General features: G+C 40.8%; 1 protein-coding gene across 1 annotated transcript in view; it reads left to right on the forward strand.

Moving 5' to 3' along the window:
• Positions 1–5,524: 5,524 nt before the first annotated feature.
• LOC124142020 (glucans biosynthesis glucosyltransferase H-like) overlaps positions 5,525–19,739 on the forward strand; it is a 40,331-nt gene continuing 26,116 nt past the window's right edge. The window contains exon 1 of the mRNA XM_046510246.2: positions 5,525–5,656. The gene's annotated coding sequence lies outside the window, so the exon portion shown is untranslated. The remainder of the gene's footprint in view (positions 5,657–19,739) is intronic.

Raw genomic sequence — 19,739 nt, forward strand, 5'->3', positions numbered from 1 at the left:
AACCAAGTCAGATCTCCTGGTTTAGGATATGACCCCCTACACATGAGACTACCACCGACGAAATTGTCGAATTCACGTACACAATTTGGGGCAAAACGCTCATTTCGACGACACGTTCTCTTCCATCACAACGGTGAAGAAGAAATTGTGATTCATCACTAAACCACACTCGTCTCCAGTTTCTCAAATTCCAAGGCTGTGCACCAAAGCAAGCGTCTCTGTCAATGGATCTTTTGCAAAACAGGGACGATAACTTGTCTTCTGGGTCGGATTAAAGCCTCTCGAAGATGGATCCTGACAGTCTGGTCCGATATCCTCCTCAAACCAGGGATGCGTCCTGCTGTCTCCGTAGCTATGGCATTGCAATGACGTAGGTGGAACAGTCGAATGTAGCGATCCGGTGCAGGTGTGGTAACTTTTGGTCGGCCGGTTCTCGGACGATCTACAGTGGAATTGAACTGTGTGTATAGGTCACAAAGGCGGGAAATGGTGCTGTGGTGGACGTTGAAGTGGTCTGCAACAGAAGACTGCGATTCCCTACTTTGGATACGTCCTTTGTCGATGTTCCGATCGGCAGGGCTGAGTCTCGGCATTTTTGAAGCTGAAAAATGTTGACAATTGAATGACAAATTATTGGCTTATGCTTGACTTTCTATAATCACTACCACGAGTTACGATTGCCATAACGTGAATTTTGCTTTACTGTTCTCCATCAGTAGATTTTTGAGCAAGTGTGAAAACAAAGCCGTTTAATACATTGCAAATCGACAATGGCTGCGTTTGACGCATCGTTTGTCGAATACCAGGCCACCAACATTTTCGAATAACGTATATCCAATTTATACACCGGATTTTTTGTGTTGTCAGGTTCAATGAGGTGAGGTGAGGTGAAATGGGGTTTAACGTCGCGTCCAAGATTATTGCACTTATATAGCGACGTGCATGCATGCGTGTATGTGTGTGTGTGGCTGCTTGTACTAGTCCGGACTGATGCCGATTTATAGTGCTAGCTCACTGAGATACCATGCCGCAGTTTAACATGAATACCCCACTCAGACACAGTATACTGACTCCGAGCCGACCAGTCCTTGTTTTAGCCCCTTAATGCCGAGCGCCAGACAGGGTAACAACAAGTACAATCTTTTAACGTCTTTTTGTATGACGCGGCCCGGGATCGAACCCTGGACCTTCCGCTCTCCGGGCGGACGCTCTACCACAGGACCACGGAGGCGGTCGTCAGGTTCAATGAACTACATACTACTAGTTAATCTGTCCCGTCTGGTGGTATTGCCGTAACAGCCTTCCGATTGTGGGTATTATTTAACTTGTCTTGAGTAGTATAGTTAAAAAGTATAGTTATTTAAGACGGTATGTACATGTGTTAGATTACGGTTGTATGTAGTGTAACTGATTGCTCTGCGTGTACATATGTTTGGTGTTAGTGTTAGTGAGGGTATATTGACCGCCTCCGTGGTCTGGTGGTAGAGCGTCCGCCCGGAGAGCGGAAGGTCCGGGGTTCGATCCCCAGCCGCGTCATACCAAAAGACGTTAAAAGATGGTACATGTTGTTTTCCTGTCTGGCGCTCGGCATTAAGGGGCTAAAACAAGGAATAGTCGGCTCGGAGTCAGTATACTGTGACTGATTGGGGTATTCATATTAAACTGCGGCATGGTATCTCAGTGAGCTAGCACTATAAATCGGCATCAGTCCGGACTAGTACAAGCAGCCACACACACAAACACACTTGCATGCACGTCGCTATATAAGTGCAATAATCTTGGACACGACGTTAAACCCCATTTCACCTCACCACCTAGTGAGGGTATTAGTCTGACTCAGTATACTTGTTACTTGTTGATTGTTTGCTACTGTGTTGGTATACTAGACAGACTGAGTGAAATTTGGCTTCACAGGGCTTTGAACTGTAGTACAGTTATATCACAGCAGTCCGATGTGAGGAAAGCGAATTGTGAGATGTTCGATGTGAGAGGAAAGGAAATGTGATTAGAACATTCTATATGGCAGTGTAATTTATTGTTAAGCAATGATTGTAACTGTATTACACTGTCTATGTTGAGATTCACTTGAAGTTCATTGCATTGTGTTTGGACAATGATTAGTTGTCAGGAATGTGGTACTACTTAATGTCAGTAGTGGTGAGTAAGTAATTATATTTAGAAGCTCGAATCATCTGTAAACTTCCGGAATATTATGGATAGATGTCAAGCATGGAATATTCTGTGAAGTCCAAAGGACACTGGACTGGACTGTGTAGAAAGTAAGGGAAGCTGGTTACACTATAAAAGTGGAGCGGGCGCGTCCCTGTCTCATCTCACATTTCATCTGATATTACATGAAGACCATCTTTTGTGTGAAGATCACATTTCATCCTGGATTCCTAGCCTTGGCCTTTCTCGGAAGCTTGACCCCTGTTGCTGCGATGTCATTATTAGTCTTGCTATTGCCATCTCCACTACTCTCACAATGTATACTGCCATTGCATATTGCACTACCACTCTACTGTGTACTGCCATTGTAATTGCTGTCGGTAATCTGTATTGATTTGTAAACCTAGTTTAGTATGTAACGCAATTGTTGCGTGTATACCATTTGTTTGCTGTTTTTGGTTTCACACTAAATTCTTTTACGTAGAGATTTCTGGGTTAACCTGTTGTTTCAATGAACACGTAACAAACCAAAGGGAATATTAGGCAGTAATCATTATGTGTAAAAGTAAGGAAGATTTCAATGTCATGGCTAGATATAATTAAATAATTTTTCCAGTTAATACGGGTATACCTGTTTTGAGACATGTGAGACTGATAGCAAATGCAAAACGTCAACGCCTGAGAATAACCAGTCTCGATTATCCGCCGAGACAGATTCCATCGGGAGTAAAAGGCAAAATAGGGGTGAAATTATATGAATGTATAACTGACAATCAGTGATGACACCAGGTGTTCGCGAAGAGGGCAAGCAGGTCCTGAAGGCCTAAAGTGAAGGCACATGAATCAAATCGGCACTTCGGACCAGATTTCACCAGGTCTGTCATCTGTCAATCTCACGACCTGTCCTGTGTTGGGGGGAAATTCCTTCTTTTTTTATGAGAGGTGTGTTCCTGTCCAGTCACTTGCTCAGTGCCTGGATGTGTTGAGTTTGGGGACAATCTGTCTTCGTTTACAGTGACATATATAAGTTCGGCCTAAATCCTTAAGTCTCTTAAAAATAATGCACTCCAATTTCAATTTTTTGTTTGTTTAACTTGCTTTCTACTTTCAAGCAATCTTTTCTCTGGTGTTAATTTATTCTTTAACGAGTTTGTTAAAGAGAAGATATGGTTTCGTCAACTGCTATGAAAGCCCAAACAACTTAATTTATTTCACAATACAATTTTGTTTGCAACCTGAGGTAAAAATTGTCTTCTGGAAACTGGCGTTAAACCCAATTACACATGATATGAGTGAAGTAGTATTGAATGCGACGTCTCACCTCACCTCGCCTCAGGTGAGGTGAAGGAAAGGATTGATGGATTGTAGTTATGAGAGACCAAATTTTCAATGCTCGATTGCTATTTCCACTGATATTTGCAACAGTCCAAACACAAGAAAACTATAAACCGACAACATTCCATGTTATGGTTCACTGTAAAATAAAACTGATAACACCACAATCAGCTCTAACTAAAACGGGGCGGTCGGGTAGCCTATAGCTAGTGGTTAAAGCGATCGATCGTCACGCCGAAGACCCGGGTTCTATTCCCGACATGGGTACAATGTGTCCCCCGCCGTGATATTGCTGGAATATTGCTAAAAGCGGCGTAAAACTATACTCACTCACTCACTCTAACTAAAACACCTTGGTGAGTGAAGGTCGAGTTTTTTACAAAGTTGATCATAACTTGTGGAAACTGGTAACTTCTGGTTATCTGTGGCCGACCACATTCCCACGTCTTGGCGACGTCGGGGGATGACATAACGGGCGACGGAACACAAGTAGAATTTGTATGCGAGCAGCTAACCTTTCCACACTATAGCTACCTCACATATCCGTTTATCAGCCTGTGGATCTTCCTAATTCTCCTGTAAACACTTTGATCCTTTTTATGGCACGCTAGCGCATGTTTAGACAGTGTGTGCCAGCTACCCCACATGAATAGACTTAGACATATACAAGTGAGTGAGTGAGTATGGTTTGACGCCGATTTTATCAATATTTCAGCAATATCACGGCGGGGGACACCAGACAAGGGCTTCACACATTGTACCCATGTCGGGAATCAAACCCGGGTCTTAGGCGTGTCGAGCGAGCGCTTTAACCACTCGGCTACCCGACCGCCCCGGGACATATAGTAAAGTGTACGTGTACCAAAGTGATAGTCAAGGCATGTATCGCCAAAGTCAAACTACTGTTATGACGTTTTAGTATTAATTACTCATATTTTGTATCTTTTTTACATATAGAGCAACACAGTGTTACACTTATATGTATGTTATACCATCCCAAAATGCTAATATGCAAAATGGCGTCAAGATGAAGTCAAAATTTGTTCAAAATTTATTCAAGATTTAGAGAAAACTTAAACGTCATGCAATATAACATTAAATCTAAAAAATAAAACAAAAGAAAACAATAGAAAAGAACACATTCAAAAACAAATATTTTCCGTCACTAGCACAATTCGGAAGAGTTTTTTTCAAAACCAAAACGAACCGAGTATATATGTATTACACACTGCAAAGTTTACCATCTATAGTAAATAGAAATAGAGTTAACCAAACGTTCCCGTCCTAACTGCTCCTATATGGAATTTTAAGTGTTAAGTGATTAGTGTTTTATTCTGCTGTTAGCTATCTCAGGGCATGCGACACCTTAAATGGTTTTACATCATTGTAACCATGTGGGGAATAAAACTCCTTTGCGGAATTTTAAGTGTTAAGTGATTAGTGTTTTATTCTGCTGTTAGCTATCTGAGGGCATGGGGCACCTGGAATGGTTTCACATCATTGTAACCATGTGGGGAATCAAACTCCGGGCCTTCGGCGTGACGAGCGAACGCTTCAACCACTTGACTACCCAACCGCCCGTTATTAACCGCTGACAAGAACGTTAAGACACGTCGGTTACTTCAACCACAACGTATTACCCTTTGATAAAACATGGCCCATTCTCGTGTTATCCGATGAGTAACGATCCCTGCCCTGTTGTAGCAGTTAAGATGTGACAGAAATTCCCCTTTGAATATCAAGCAATTACCATCCCCGGTCGACACTGAATACTAAATAATTCAAGCAATGTTACGGTGTATCTCGCTCTGGGCAATATTCATATGAACTTGCGATGAAAAAGCATATTTTTATTCAGCCTAAAGACAATAAAACGGCGCGGTGTTCCAACTCCGCCCCCTATAGTGTCAATGAATGACAAGCCCTTGGCCTTAGGCAGAAAACGAGATCTTGTAATGTCTTGTAGCCTTACCTTAGAGTATGTCTACATAGTTAAAGACAAGCCTACCTTGTGGGAGCGTGGCGCCTCTTCTGGTGTATACAACTGTGTGGATACCGGCGTTCATAATTGGATAATGAGTGACCAAGAAACCAGACAGAAGCCTTTACCATTGTCTCCTTACTGAAGGGAAATTCAGGAATCCCATTGAAGGTAAATAATATGATTCACATTGGACTTTATTGATTGATGTGATTGTCAGTGGTATGTCTTGATAACCAAGTATGCACCATACTTATAAATAAAGACACGAGAAGAAGATATTGTTTTGCAAATATAAGTTATTATTATTATATAATTTCCATATAGTTCCCATCACCATGTTGCCTTTTGCGCCCAATGGAATCTGCTTCGATCGGTAATTGAGACTAACGATTCCCTGAAGTTGACGCGTTATATTTAATGAAACTGTACATGTTTCTATGGGAAACTGTAAACGTGGAGATTCTCAAGCACGAAATATTCCTGGGAATATGTTTTACATTTTTAATGTTAGGATCTCAACTCCAATGCCTACGGGTTCTTTCTCATGAAGTACATGTTCTGATGAATGATACCATGGTTATTTGTGATGATCAGAGAACGTCCCGAATGTAGCTACAGTAAACTACGTTTGTGACGAACACGCTTATAACGAACTGACGGATATAGCGAACTTACTTTTTTGTCCCGACTATTTGCTGTAGTTATGCTGTATATATGCTTATAACGAACTACGGTTATAACGACTTAGAATTCGTGGTCCCTTTGAGTTCGTTATATCCGTAGTTTACTGTATCTCTTTACGAGACCCTTGTAGACAAAACAATAGCTGACATGTTACTTAATTAAATGTTATTTGATCAAACCTAATCCCAAAAAGGCAGCTGTAAATACATTATCGTCTCATGATGTGACTCATATACCAGAAAAAACAGCAAGATAGGTATGATGCCATCGGTAGTGTCATGCATTTGAAAGACGCTAACCCGATTGCATTGTCACAGACGTAAGTTTGAATAACCTAATACTTACGAACAACTATAAGTAAATACACAGTAACAAATCATATGCATATAATTGTTTGCATGAAACAATCTTATTTGTATCCATATTCAATAATATGTATCAATACGGAGTAGCGTCTGTGGCTGTAACGACGACAGCACTAGAAGCGACAGTATTTGCTCTTGAAAAGACTAAATAACCACAGCAGTAAGTGTAGTTGTAGTAGACGTAGTAGCAACAGCTGCACTAGTAGTAGTAACAGCAGCTGTAGCAGTAGTAGCAGCAGAAGTAGTAACAACAACAGCAGTTGTAGAAGTAGTAGCAGCAGAAGTAGTAACAACAACAGCAGTTGTAGCAGTAGTAGTAACAGCAGCAGCAGCAGTGGTAGTAGAAGTAGTAGTAGCAGCAACAACAACAACAGCAGTAGTAGTAGTAGTAGTAGTAGTAGTAGTAGTAGTAGTAGCAATAGTATTAACAACAACAGCAGTTGTAGAAGTAGTAGCAGCAGAAGTAGTAACAACAACAGCAGTTGTAGCAGTAGTAGTAAAGCAGCAGCAGCAGTGGTAGCAGAAGTAGTAGCAGCAGCAACAACAGCAGCAGTAGTAGAAACAGCAGCAGCAGTGGTAGTAGAAGTAGTAGCAGCAGAAGTAGTAACAACAACAGCAGTTGTAGCAGTAGTAGTAACAGCAGCAGCAGTGGTAGTAGAAGTAGTAGTAGCAGCAGCAACAACAACAGCAGTAGTAGTAGTAACAGCAGCAGCAGCAGTGGTAGTAGAAGTAGTAGTAGCAGCAGAAGTAGTAACAACAACAGCAGTTGTAGCAGTAGTAGTAACAGCAGCAGCAGTGGTAGTATAAGTAGTAGTAGCAGCAGCAACAACAACAGCAGTAGTAGTAGTAACAGCAGCAGCAGCAGTGGTAGTAGAAGTAGTAGTAGCAGCAGAAGTAGTAACAACAACAGCAGTTGTAGCAGTAGTAGTAACAGCAGCAGCAGTGGTAGTAGAAGTAGTTGTAGCAGCAGCAACAACAACAGCAGTAGTAGTAGTAACAGCATGCAGCAGCAGTGGTAGTATAAGTAGTAGTAGCAGCAGCAACAACAACAGCAGTAGTAGTAGTAACAGCAGCAGCAGCAGTGGTAGTATAAGTAGTAGTAGCAGCAGCAACAACAACAGCAGTAGTAGTAGTAACAGCAGCAGCAGCAGTGGTAGTATAAGTAGTAGTAGCAGCAGCAACAACAACAGCAGTAGTAGTAGTAACAGCAGCAGCAGCAGTGGTAGTAGAAGAAAAGTAGCAGTAGCAGCAACAACAACAACAGCAGTAGTAGTAGTAGCAGTAGTAACAACAACAGCAGTAGCAGTAGTAGTAGCAGTATGTATATCAGACGAAGTAGTCTACGTTGTCAGGCAGGTGTGGACACACGAGGTACTGTGAAACAGCATGAATAGAATGTGCACTCAAACATGGAGTTCATGTCAGCATATGATGAACAGACAGATTCCGGATTTTATTGTGGACATTAACATTAATAGGCCCATGCTATCTTTTGCCAAAGGTAATATATCAATGACAGCGGTTCCGGATGAGCCGTTCACAGCATAATGATGTTTAGATAGAGTCTATTTGTAAGGACATTCAAGTATGTCTGAGTATGTCCTAAAAGGTACTCGAACGACCATTCAAAAATACGTTTGACAGTATTTTAAAATTTATTTGAACGACCATTCAATTATATGTTTCACTGTATCCTTAAATGTATTTGAACGACCCTTCAGCCATATGCTTGGTAGCAGGCTACAAACAAACACATATTTTTTATGCAAATTATTTGAGTGATGGTTGATACTGATAGAGCTGAAAAATGCTTACTCCTTCGCTAACACCTGGTGTCATAACTGATTTTCGGGGGCACGGGATTCGCTGTGCAGAGTTGCGTCCCTTGGGCACTCCAGAAACCTATGATTGTGGGTTCGAATCCCGATTCGCCCCGATTATGTTTCTAGATTTGTCAGCACCATACCCGTGCTCGTGGGCTTCACCGTAGAAGTAAGCGTCTGAGACCTGCATCACTTCGGGCTTTTCACCCACATTAAGCTGACACGCCGTGATATAACCGTTAAAAGCGGCGTTAAACCCAACTCACTCACTCACTCACTCACTCATAACTGCTTTTCAGTGATCCATTCATATAATTTGTATCACTATTTTGCCTTTCACGACCAGTGGAATTTGTTTCAGCAGATAATCGAGACTGGTTACTGTCTGGAGTTGACGTATATTTATATGAAGGGACAGTGTGGGCAATAGAATCAAGCTTTTATGCAGAGCAGGAGATTACCAATCATTATGCTATCCCTTCAACGCTGAATCAATTATAGTAATTGATATTTATGCTGAACAGAACAACATGTACATGTCTACTAGACCGATAACATGTGAGGTGAAATGGGGTTTAACGTCGCGTCCAAGATTATTGCACTTATATAGCGACGTGCATGCACGTGTGTGTGTGGCTGCTTGTACTAGACCGGACTGATGCCGATTTATAGTGCTAGCCCACTGAGATACCATGCCGCAGTTTAACATGAATACCCCACTCAGACACAGTATACTGACCCCGAGCCGACCAGTCCTTGTTTAAGCCCCTTAATGCCGAGCGCCAGACAGGGTAACAACAAGTACCATCTTTTAACGTCTTTTGGTATGACGCGGCCGGGGATCAAACTCCGGACTCTCCGGGCGGAAGCTCTACAACTAGACCACGGAGGCGGTAGACCGATAACAATAAAGTGCAGTAACACACTTGACATCTATTCAGACATACAGATGATCACATTTTTGTAATCAATTTAGGCTCTTTTCAAATGAGAGATCATAATTTGATCGCCGAGGACAGTTCGACTGTAGATTGCGTATTTGATAGGAACGTGCTTACTATTCTTGACGTTGACGTTTTGAATTAACGATATCCTTAAGGGTATTTAAACAATCGTTGAAGCAAATGTTTTACAGTATCCTAAAGGATCTGCTTTGGTGTTGTGAATTAAAGGGAGGGAGTTTCCAAGGTATGAATCACCGTCGGATGGTGTCGACATTGCCCCAGGGAGTAACGGTCTCGGCATGTTAACACCCATTTTATAGGCTCCCTGTTTGAGGTACACTCCAACAGGTGAACAATACATGTTTAGAAATGTTCTTTCGGGTCAAGTTCATTTTTGAATAGATATCTTATTATTTTCAAACGTTTGGGGTAATTTATGTAACCGTGTTATGTCGTGATTGCAATCTTAAAACGTTAAAATAGTTCTAGACGCTACTGCTGCTACTATGTGGATGTAAAAAGACACAATTACATTATATTACACTGTACTGTACTTTGTGTTATGATGTCATGGCTACAGATCACGTGACACGTCACGAATGGACAACGCAGCGTTGTCCACTGTGTCAGACAAACGTCCATCTAGCTTAGGTTACTTTTACCAAAAACATTTTGGGCGGTCGGGTAGCTTAGTGGTTAAAGCGTTCGCTCGTCACGCCAAAGACCCGGGTTCGATTCCCGACATGGGTACAATGTGTGAAGCCCAATTCTGGTGTCCCCCGCCGTGATATTGCTGGAATATTGCTAAAAGCGGCGTAAAACCATTCTCACTCACTGCCAAAAAAACCATTTGAAATATTTCAGCGTATGATACTATAAAGTGCAGTATGGCTTATCAATTATTCGGTTATTCATCTACCACAACCCACTTGAATTACGTTAGATTAAATATTTAAGTCTGTAAGATATATACAGGTAATCTATAAATAACATAATTTTGGAACGATTCCGTGTAGGTTTACATTGAATACGTTTCTATTCATTATAGGAATTGCATACAATAATATATACAGTAATATAAACTTCAGTGGTTGGAGGTTTGCTTCAAGTAGTATTCACGGGCACATGTAGAACAACGTGGATTATAATAGCCTTGAACTAGTATATCCATCTTAGATAGTTCAGTGGTTTTTATAGAAAAATAACTTCAATTTTAATAACTAATGATGAAGAGGATAGAAACTGCATAATGTGGATTTGAAGATAAGTATTGCTAATAATTCGTCCTTTGTCTTTATTGCCCAGTTTTGGTTAAGATGACAGTGTCAGTTTGAAAGCACCAACCTCCTCTAATCATTTTCATAATGGAGTGAGTGAGTGAGTGAGTTGGGTTTAACGCCGCTTTTAACAGTATTCCAGTTATATCACGGCGTGTCAGCTTAATGTGGGAGGAAAGCCCGAAGTGATGCAGGTCTCAGACGTTTACCACTTCGGTGAAACCCACGAGCACGGGTATGGTGCTGACAAACCTAGAAACATAATTGCGGCGAACGGGGCCCAAGGGACGCAACTCTGCACAGCGAATCGCGGCGCCTTAGACGACTGGGCCATCGTGCCCCCCAGGTTATATTTGAAGCAATATGTGCTTGCATTGAAGCGATGTAAAGGGCATACAGTGTTGGTGTGGTACTGTCACACACATTCTTATTTCAGAAGATCATTGTGTCATTGTTAGTGTTTTACATTTCCTTGTTAAATTATGACAATGTCCGTAATGATACATTTGGCCAAATTGTCACTTTCGCAATATTCAAGTGTTGTTTTACTTTATTCCAATTTTACTTCTGCAGCCACAGCGTTCTCTCGCCACATTTCTCTTTGTTCAAAGTAGCACATGTAGTCAGATTGGTCAAATGAACTTTCACACTTTGTCGTGAATGTGAGTCGTGAACCCACAAGTAGGCTGTGCCACTTCTACAAGTCAATCCAGTGAAACTGAAAGTACATTATTGCATGTCTAGCATATTAACATTTGAATCCAACTTTGTTACGAGAATGTTATTATAAATTACTTTTAAATAGTGATGGTACCACCTGGTGCACGTGGCACCTGTCACAAACACATGCAAGGGCAAGTCAATGTTTCACCTATACGGTAGAAATAAATATAGGTACTGGTAATTGCTAAGGGAGATCTTCCACATAAGCATGCCTCCTACCATAAGTATTTACGCCTTTTGGAAGCTTTACTATGGCCTTGAAAGTTCGAACCCTGAGCAAAAACAATTTGAGCAAGTGTCGTATGACGCTCTTTGAAATCATGCTCAATTGTCGACGACGGTTGAAAAATGAAGACACCAAAGGCTTGACATGCTGGTATATTGCTCGACATGAAGGGAAAGTTGACTATTGAAAAGTCTTGTCATACAGTCTTGATGAGAGTTTTTTTGCCACTGAATCTTTAAGCATAGATCTAAATATGAAACAGACATGGCGTTTTCGTTGTTCTCTTGTGTTTTTCTAGCTAGAAAATGAAAAATCAAATGTTTTGACTCTGGTCTTTTCTGTGATTGCAAACATTCAAGCAAATCCTTTAAATCTTTGAGAATCCACATGGTTTTGTGGCAGTGGCGATTGTTGTGGGTTTATTTGTAGTGATTATCAGAGGCAGCAAATGACTGAGGCGCTCGTAAAATGACGAGTGTAAACGTGGCGAAGCACCACTGAATGTATCATTTAGAGTTACCTCCCCTAGTTGTAAACAAACACTGTTAGCTTTCATGATCGGAGAGTTTCTCGTGGGACATCCCCATGGACAGTTTTGATGTTTTTTTACCCATCTATCAGCAAACGTTGCTGGAGTCGTTTAATTTCTTTCAACAACGCAAAGTATAGTCTTCTTCTTACTCTGTACTCTGTACAGTCCCAATGGGGCAACACATCTTCCAAATCAATGGTATCATTTGGCCTTCGTCCTTTCTTATTACCATGGTTTCTTGTTACCATGGTTTCTTATTACCATGGCTGCGACCGCGTCTTTGGGAGGCAGGAAACACACTCACTACATTGATGTTAGTTAGAAAGACTGCCAACGTCTATCATTTTGTTGTTACAGCTATGATACAGCTCAAGACAACAATCAAAATCCATTATTCTTCTCTGAACATCCTGGAAGGTCGACTACTCGTTAGGCTATTAGATGAATGGTATAACTGAAATGTTGGTTTACACAACTGGATTACGTTTTAGCCATATTAAGGTTAGATATGAATTCAGGATCTGTTGTAACTATAGGACAAGTTTCACAATTTCTTGATGAAAAAAATACTGAATGTAGACCTATTGGCCAAAAATATGTCCTCCAAATTTACCGAACATGTTTTAATGAAGTTAGTTAATGAATATTTGTTTTGGAAAAGAAACACAGTGAGTTAGCTTGACCGTTCGAGGAGTTTCATGATGGGAGAGTTTATCGTGGGACACCTCCATGGACAGTTTTACTGCATTGACCCAAACAGTTTCACTTTTGTAAACAAACACAGTTTAACAAATGTTATATTTGGGATAACACTTTCTTAGTAAAGTACAGATTCTCGTACCTTTTTTGGGTTGAACCCACACTTGCCAGAGTGAGGCACCTAATCGCCAGCACACAAAGTCAGCGATCTAACCCACTCAGCCACCGAGGCTTCCACAAAAATGAAAGTACGACAACCGGTAGTCTAGATCACGTACTTTGAGTACCCCTCTGACAAGTGTAAATTGGCACGGCTCCCATGGCCGAAAGACATGATTACACAATGCCATTTAGAATTGTAGTTGGAAACACAGTTCGTCTGTTGAACATTTATACTTAAATGGTGCCAAGTTAGTGACAGCCAAAATGACCCCCAGCAGACAAATAAATCTGGTTTGTGTCGATAAAAGTGACAAAACTGACAAACAAAACTAAACTCTAACTATGTTTTGTTCTGGTACATGGACAGATGGACTAATGTCATGGTGACACTTAAATTTCACAAATATCTTAATGTACAATATTTACTTCATGAAAAAAATATATCCTTGAAACAGAAATTATGGCGGTTGAAGTAATTAAGTGGTCTTACCTTGAAGAGGACATACATAAGTTGGCATGTACCATGACAAAGATTTCCAAATCCGCTTGCAGAAAGCCCGATTAGGCACATTCATCTGTGACTTTTAATACACGGAATACATACATGTTACACATACAAAGAACATTCAGCTCATCCGAACACGGAGTGTTTGTTGCAGCTTGTTTGTTGAGACGATTAATTCGATTAATTCCAAAAGCCCAAACACGAGGGTAAGATTACTTCGTGACCCCGACAAGGTGAGGAGGCATTCCGTACAAAAACAGCTGATTGACGGTCTGTCAAAGCTGTCAATCTCTCATCAGTCTATTGTCTCTAGTTTATTACCGGTTTACTTCACACTGTGCCGGGGGATCGTTTCCACATGCTAAAAACATGTCGGCTGTTTGCGTGCCTCATAGATATTTCAACCCAAGTCGTGATTTGAGTGGGGCTAGCGCGTTTAGGACAATGACTAATAAGTTTTTGAAAAGGATGATGTTATATTTCTTATGTCATTGCACAAGCGTAAAGGTTTAGTAACAATTTTAAAAAAATCGAAACATCTTATATCATTCGCATATTTTATTCCTGATATAAATGACGTACACGTTCTAATACCGTTATATCTGCAATATTGTGAATCTATAAGAATTAAAGAAGCAGCTTTGTTAATTTTTTTATGAAGATTTTTTCATCCGCTGTGACGTTTTCCTTAATACTTGATGGATACTAAGTGAGACGTATATATATATTAAATTATGTAACAATGGAGGACATTTGGGGGAGGGTGGGGGATGACTTACCGATGATGCCTAAATAGATGCTAGCAAAAGAGGATAAACAAATATCGAAAATGTGCACCTTTGGTCACATTGTGAGACACCTTTATCAGATAATATACAGCATTTAAAGGTGTGACAAACAGATCCAGCCTGGATGGACACCAATTGCCCCAGGGCATAGAGTAGGGACAAGACATCTACTACATAGATCATGTGACCCAGATGTATCAATTAAATGAGGTCAACTGACCTCAGTGAAACAAGGGTACGATATGCACGACGTCCAAAGCCGAGTCGGGACTCCGATTGGAATCTGATGCGAGACCAATATACATGCTGATACAGATCGTGTCGTTGTGAAAATATGTCACAAATTGCCTATTTGCAAATCTAAATCATCCACTCACAAAACTGTTGTCATTTACGTCTAGAGTGAGGGAGTGTGTTGGGGTTTACGCCGCTTTAAGCAATGTTACCGCCATAATATGCTCATAATATAAAACCGCTTCCGGTCTTCCACATAAGGTTAAGTTCGGTGACTATGGTGTTATGACATTAGTGTCTTTTATGTATGTGTGATTACAATTAGCTCCGGTTATAACGTACTAAAAGAGCAAAATCAGTTCGTTATATCACAAGTTCGTTATTGACCTGGGCTAAACTGCACAAAGCATTCACGCAATACAAGTATTGCAACATAAAACGTCAAAGCTAGATTATAACCAGTCTCGATTGTCCAATAACAGATTCTATGGGGCGTATGAGGCAAAATAGTGGGGATAATTTGATGAATGGTTCACAGAAAATCAGTGAAGATACCAGGTGTTCTCCCAAAAGATAAGTCTAGGTCTGTGTTAAACTATAGGGGTCAAACTTGTCTGAGCGCTAAGACAGATTTGTGGAAGTGGGCCTTGAACAACAGAAATGATCACATCACTCTAGACTTTAGTTATATTTCCGAATATGCGCTATAAACTACTTCTTTATATACAGAATTTACTGTTGGATTAAAATAGTTAAAACGTATCACATAAAAATGTATATGTTTGTATTGCTCTTGTTTACACTGCGCACCTGTCATTCTGTCTGTCTGTCTCCCTGTCATTCTGTCTGTCTTCCTGTCATTCTGTCTGTGTCTGTCTTCATGTCATTCTGTTTGTCTTCCTGTCATTCTGTCTGTCTGTCTTCCTGTCATTCTGTCTGTCTTCCTGTCATTCTGTCTGTCTTCCTGTCATTCTGTCTGTCTGTCTTCCTGTCATTCTGTCTGTCTGTCTTCCTGTCATTCTGTCTGTGTCTGTCTTCCTGTCATTCTGACTGTCTGTCTTCCTGTCATTCTGACTGTCTGTCTTCCTGTCATTCTGTCTGTCTGTCTTCCTGTCATTCTGTCTGTGTCTGTCTTCCTGTCATTCTGTCTGTCTTCCTATTATTCTGACTGTCTTCCTGTCATTCTGTCTGTGTGTCTGTCTTCCTGTCATTCTGTCTGTCTGTCTCCCTGTCATTCTGTCTGTCTTCCTGTCATTCTGTCTGTCTGTCTTCCTGTCATTCTGTCTGTCTTCCTGTCATTCTGTCTGTCTGTCTTCCTGTCATTCTGTCTGTCTTCCTGTCATTCTGACTGTCTGTCTTCCTGTCATTCTGTCTGTCTGTCTTCCTGTCATTCTGTCTGTCTTCCTGTCATTCTGTCTGTCTGTCTTCCTGTCATTCTGTCTGTCTTCCTGTCATTCTGACTGTCTGTCTTCCTGTCATTCTGTCTGTCTGTCTTCCTGTCATTCTGTCTGTGTCTGTCTTCCTGTCATTCTGTCTGTCTTCCTATTATTCTGACTGTCTTCCCGTCATTCTGTCTGTGTGTCTGTCTTCCTGTCATTCTGTCTGTCTGTCTCCCTGTCATTCTGTCTGTCTTCCTGTCATTCTGTCTGTCTGTCTTCCTGTCATTCTGTCTGTCTGTCTTCCTGTCATTCTGTCTGTGTCTGTCTTCCTGTCATTCTGTCTGTCTTCCTGTCATTCTGTCTGTCTGTCTTCCTGTCATTCTGTCTGTCTGTCTTCCTGTCATTCTGTCTGTCTTCCTGTCATTCTGTCTGTCTGTCTTCCTGTCATTCTGTCTGTCTGTCTTCCCATCATTATGTCTGTCTTCCTATCATTCTGACTGTCTTCCTTTCATTCGGTTTGTCTGTCTGTCTTCCTGTCATTCAGTCTGTCTGTCTTCCTATCATTCTGTCTGTCTACCTGTCATTCGGTCTGTCTGTCTGTCTTTCTGTCATTCGGTCTTTCTGTCTTCCAATAATTCTGTCTGTCTGTCTGTCTTCCTGTCATTTTATCTGTCTGTCCTCCCGTCATTCTGTCTGTCATCCTATCATTCTGTCTGTCTGTCTTCCTTTCATTCTGTCTGTGTCTGTCTTCCTGTCTTCCTGTCATTCTGTCTGTCTGTCTTCCTGTCATTCTGTCTGGCTCTCTGTCTTCCTGTCATTCTGTCTGTCTGTCTGTTCACATACTTTCCATGTTTTAACACGTCATATTTATCAGCATTTATTCCTTGATGAACTGTTTCATCATGGTGTGAGTGAATTCTGTCATGTTAACACTGCTGTCATGCATTCCTGTGACATGTTTGCACCACGCATCCCGTGACTGTCACACAACTGTCCGTCACGGGCTGTGAATGCGACACAAAAATAAATGTCTTCTTATATCTCTTTCTTACTTCTGATATACATTATGCTAAGTAACACTAATTTACTTTATCTTCTCCTACATGTACCTACACATACCTCCAACATAATACACATATTTCCCGCCACTACGCCCAATTTGAAAGATAATATATGTCTCCTTGAACAATTCTTACTTCCGTGTACACGAGGAAGTACCCACTGAATAAGAAACACAGACATACAGCTGACATTATAACACGCTTCATGAAACACGACAACCTGAGACGTAGGTTTATAGGGGCATGGCTCTCTTGTTGATGATGAATGATAGGCATTAGCGAATAAAACACTTCGGTTTTTACTTGAAACAAAACAAATCTAAGGATTTGAAGGATGCAAGCAGTACATATTGCTTTAAGAAGTTGATGAAAACACAAATGCTACAGCAGGTGAATGTCTTGTACTTGTTGACTCATAACACTGGATGGAAATCAACGTATTTGAAAAAGAAAAAACAGGGAAACGATTGTAAGATGTGTTTTGAGTCACTAAGGAGGGGTTTTGAGGTATTTGAAATAATAATATATTTTTGTTTCGTATAGGAAACAAAGTTGGTCTTTGTCATAAATAGAGATTTAGGTAGGAAGTTTCATATTGTATTTCTAGTCAGAACTTATTGCATATAGTGGTGTAAAATGTTGGTAACGTGTATGTCCCTATTTTGTACCATGTGTTCCCGTGTTTTTCGGACGGACAATTGACTTGCCTTTGCATGTGTTTGTGACGGTGCCACCGGTTGGGCAGGATATGCTCACCTTTTCGCGAACCCATGCTTATGATATAGTCGGAATAGTACAATCGACTCTGCTTCCGGCAGATATTTAAAATAAAATGTTAGACATATAACAATAAAACGATTGTAGTGTAGTTTTCATGTTAGAGGTAGGTATCAATGGTGTGTGTGCATTCCAATTGTAGCGTTATGTCAGTCGATTAGGTGAGATATATACCAAGTAATATTTCATTATCATTGGGGAACTAAGTTCAATATGCTATTCCAATAGTCAGCGAGTATTATTTTACACATTCCACCAAAACGTGTAGGTATGTATTAAATATCACCACATATCTACATTAAAACTCACACTTAAGAACACGCTTTTGTTCTATCCACTATCCTGTGCTCACTGACACTCATGAACATTCCTCTATGTTTAACAGTTGAAAAACAAAGCGTTTCAAACATCGTCAAAAACATCAATAATTATTCGAGCGGAAAAGCTGTGATTCCCTCAAGAACTATATGCAGAAGTAGAACTCATTTATCAGTTGCAGCATTTAAAATGACATTTATTTCGAAACTACTTATCACCAACTGTCACCGACCCTGGGGCGAAATTCGCAAAAAAGATAAATGAGCAGAAGTCTAGACACATACCATTGTCATACCAGGTGGTACTTGTACATTGCACTTCTGAGTGAGTGAATATGGAATTAAGCCGTTAGCATTGTTTCAGCAATACACATTCGCTATCCATGTGACGAATAGAATCCGGGTGTGCCACATACCATTGTCATACCACAAGGTGCTTGTTCATTGTACTGCTGTAAACGCCCTGTCACTGTGCCACATACCATTGTCATACCACAAGGTGCTTGTCCATTGTACTGGTGTAAACGTCTGGACACTTGGCCACATACCATTGTATAACCACAAGGTGCTTGTCCATTGTACTGCTGTACACGTCTGGACACTGGTCCACATACCATTGTCATACCACAAGGTGCTTGTCCATTGTACTGCTGTACACGTCTGGACACTGGGCCACATACCATTGTCATACCACAAGGTGCTTGTCCATTGTACTGCTGTACACGTCTAGAAACTTGGCCACATACCATTGTCATACCACAAGGTGCTTGTCCATTGTACTGCTGTACACGTCTGGACACTGGGCCACATACCATTGTCATACCACAAGGTGCTTGTCCATTGTACTGCTGTACACGTCTACACACTGGGCCACATACCATTGTCATACCACAAGGTGCTTGTCCATTGTACTGCTGTACACGTCTAGACACTGGGCCACATACCATTGTCATACCACAAGGTGCTTGTCCATTGTACTGCTGTAAACGTCTAGAAACTGGGCCACATACCATTGTCAGACCACTAGGTGCTTGTCCATTGTACTGCTGTAAACGTCTGGGCACTTGGTCACATACCATTGTCATACCACAACGTGCTTGTCCATTGTACTGCTGTACACGTCTACACACTGGGCCACATACCATTGTCATACCAATAGGTTTTTGTCCATTATACTGCTATAAACGTCTGGCCACTTGGCCACATACCATTGTCATACCACTAGGTTTTTGTCCATTGTACTGCTGTATACGTCTAGACACTGGGCCACATACTATTGTCATACCATGCGGTACTTGTGCATTCCACTGCTTAAAAATCTAGACACTGGGCCGCACACCACCACAAACATGATAGAAATTTGGTGATGTCAAATAGAGGGAGTAATCAGGCAAACATGAGAGAAAGTTCCTCATCAGCTGTTTACATATTTAGATTCACCTCAAATGATTTATGATCCGATGTAGGTATAAAAGGTAAAGTATATAACTATTCAGCTACATATATTCAAATTGATAAAGATAACATTACTTATGTATCATGCATTTTTTTCGCGAAGACCTGGCATCATGACTATTTGATAGTGCAACATAAATAGATGCTTCTGACGTAGTCGGAATCGTTCAATGGACTCTGCTTTTAGCAGATATTTTGTATGATTATGGAATGTGTTGCGTCTCTTTTATATTATTATAATCAAGTAATGGAAAACATCTTTAAAGATATCCTCACTGTTTCGAGGTTTGTCAGCACCAT

Source organism: Haliotis rufescens, unplaced genomic scaffold (genome assembly GCF_023055435.1).
Source record: "Haliotis rufescens isolate VD_foot unplaced genomic scaffold, xgHalRufe1.0.p SCAF_12, whole genome shotgun sequence".
Lineage (NCBI taxonomy): Eukaryota > Metazoa > Mollusca > Gastropoda > Lepetellida > Haliotidae > Haliotis > Haliotis rufescens.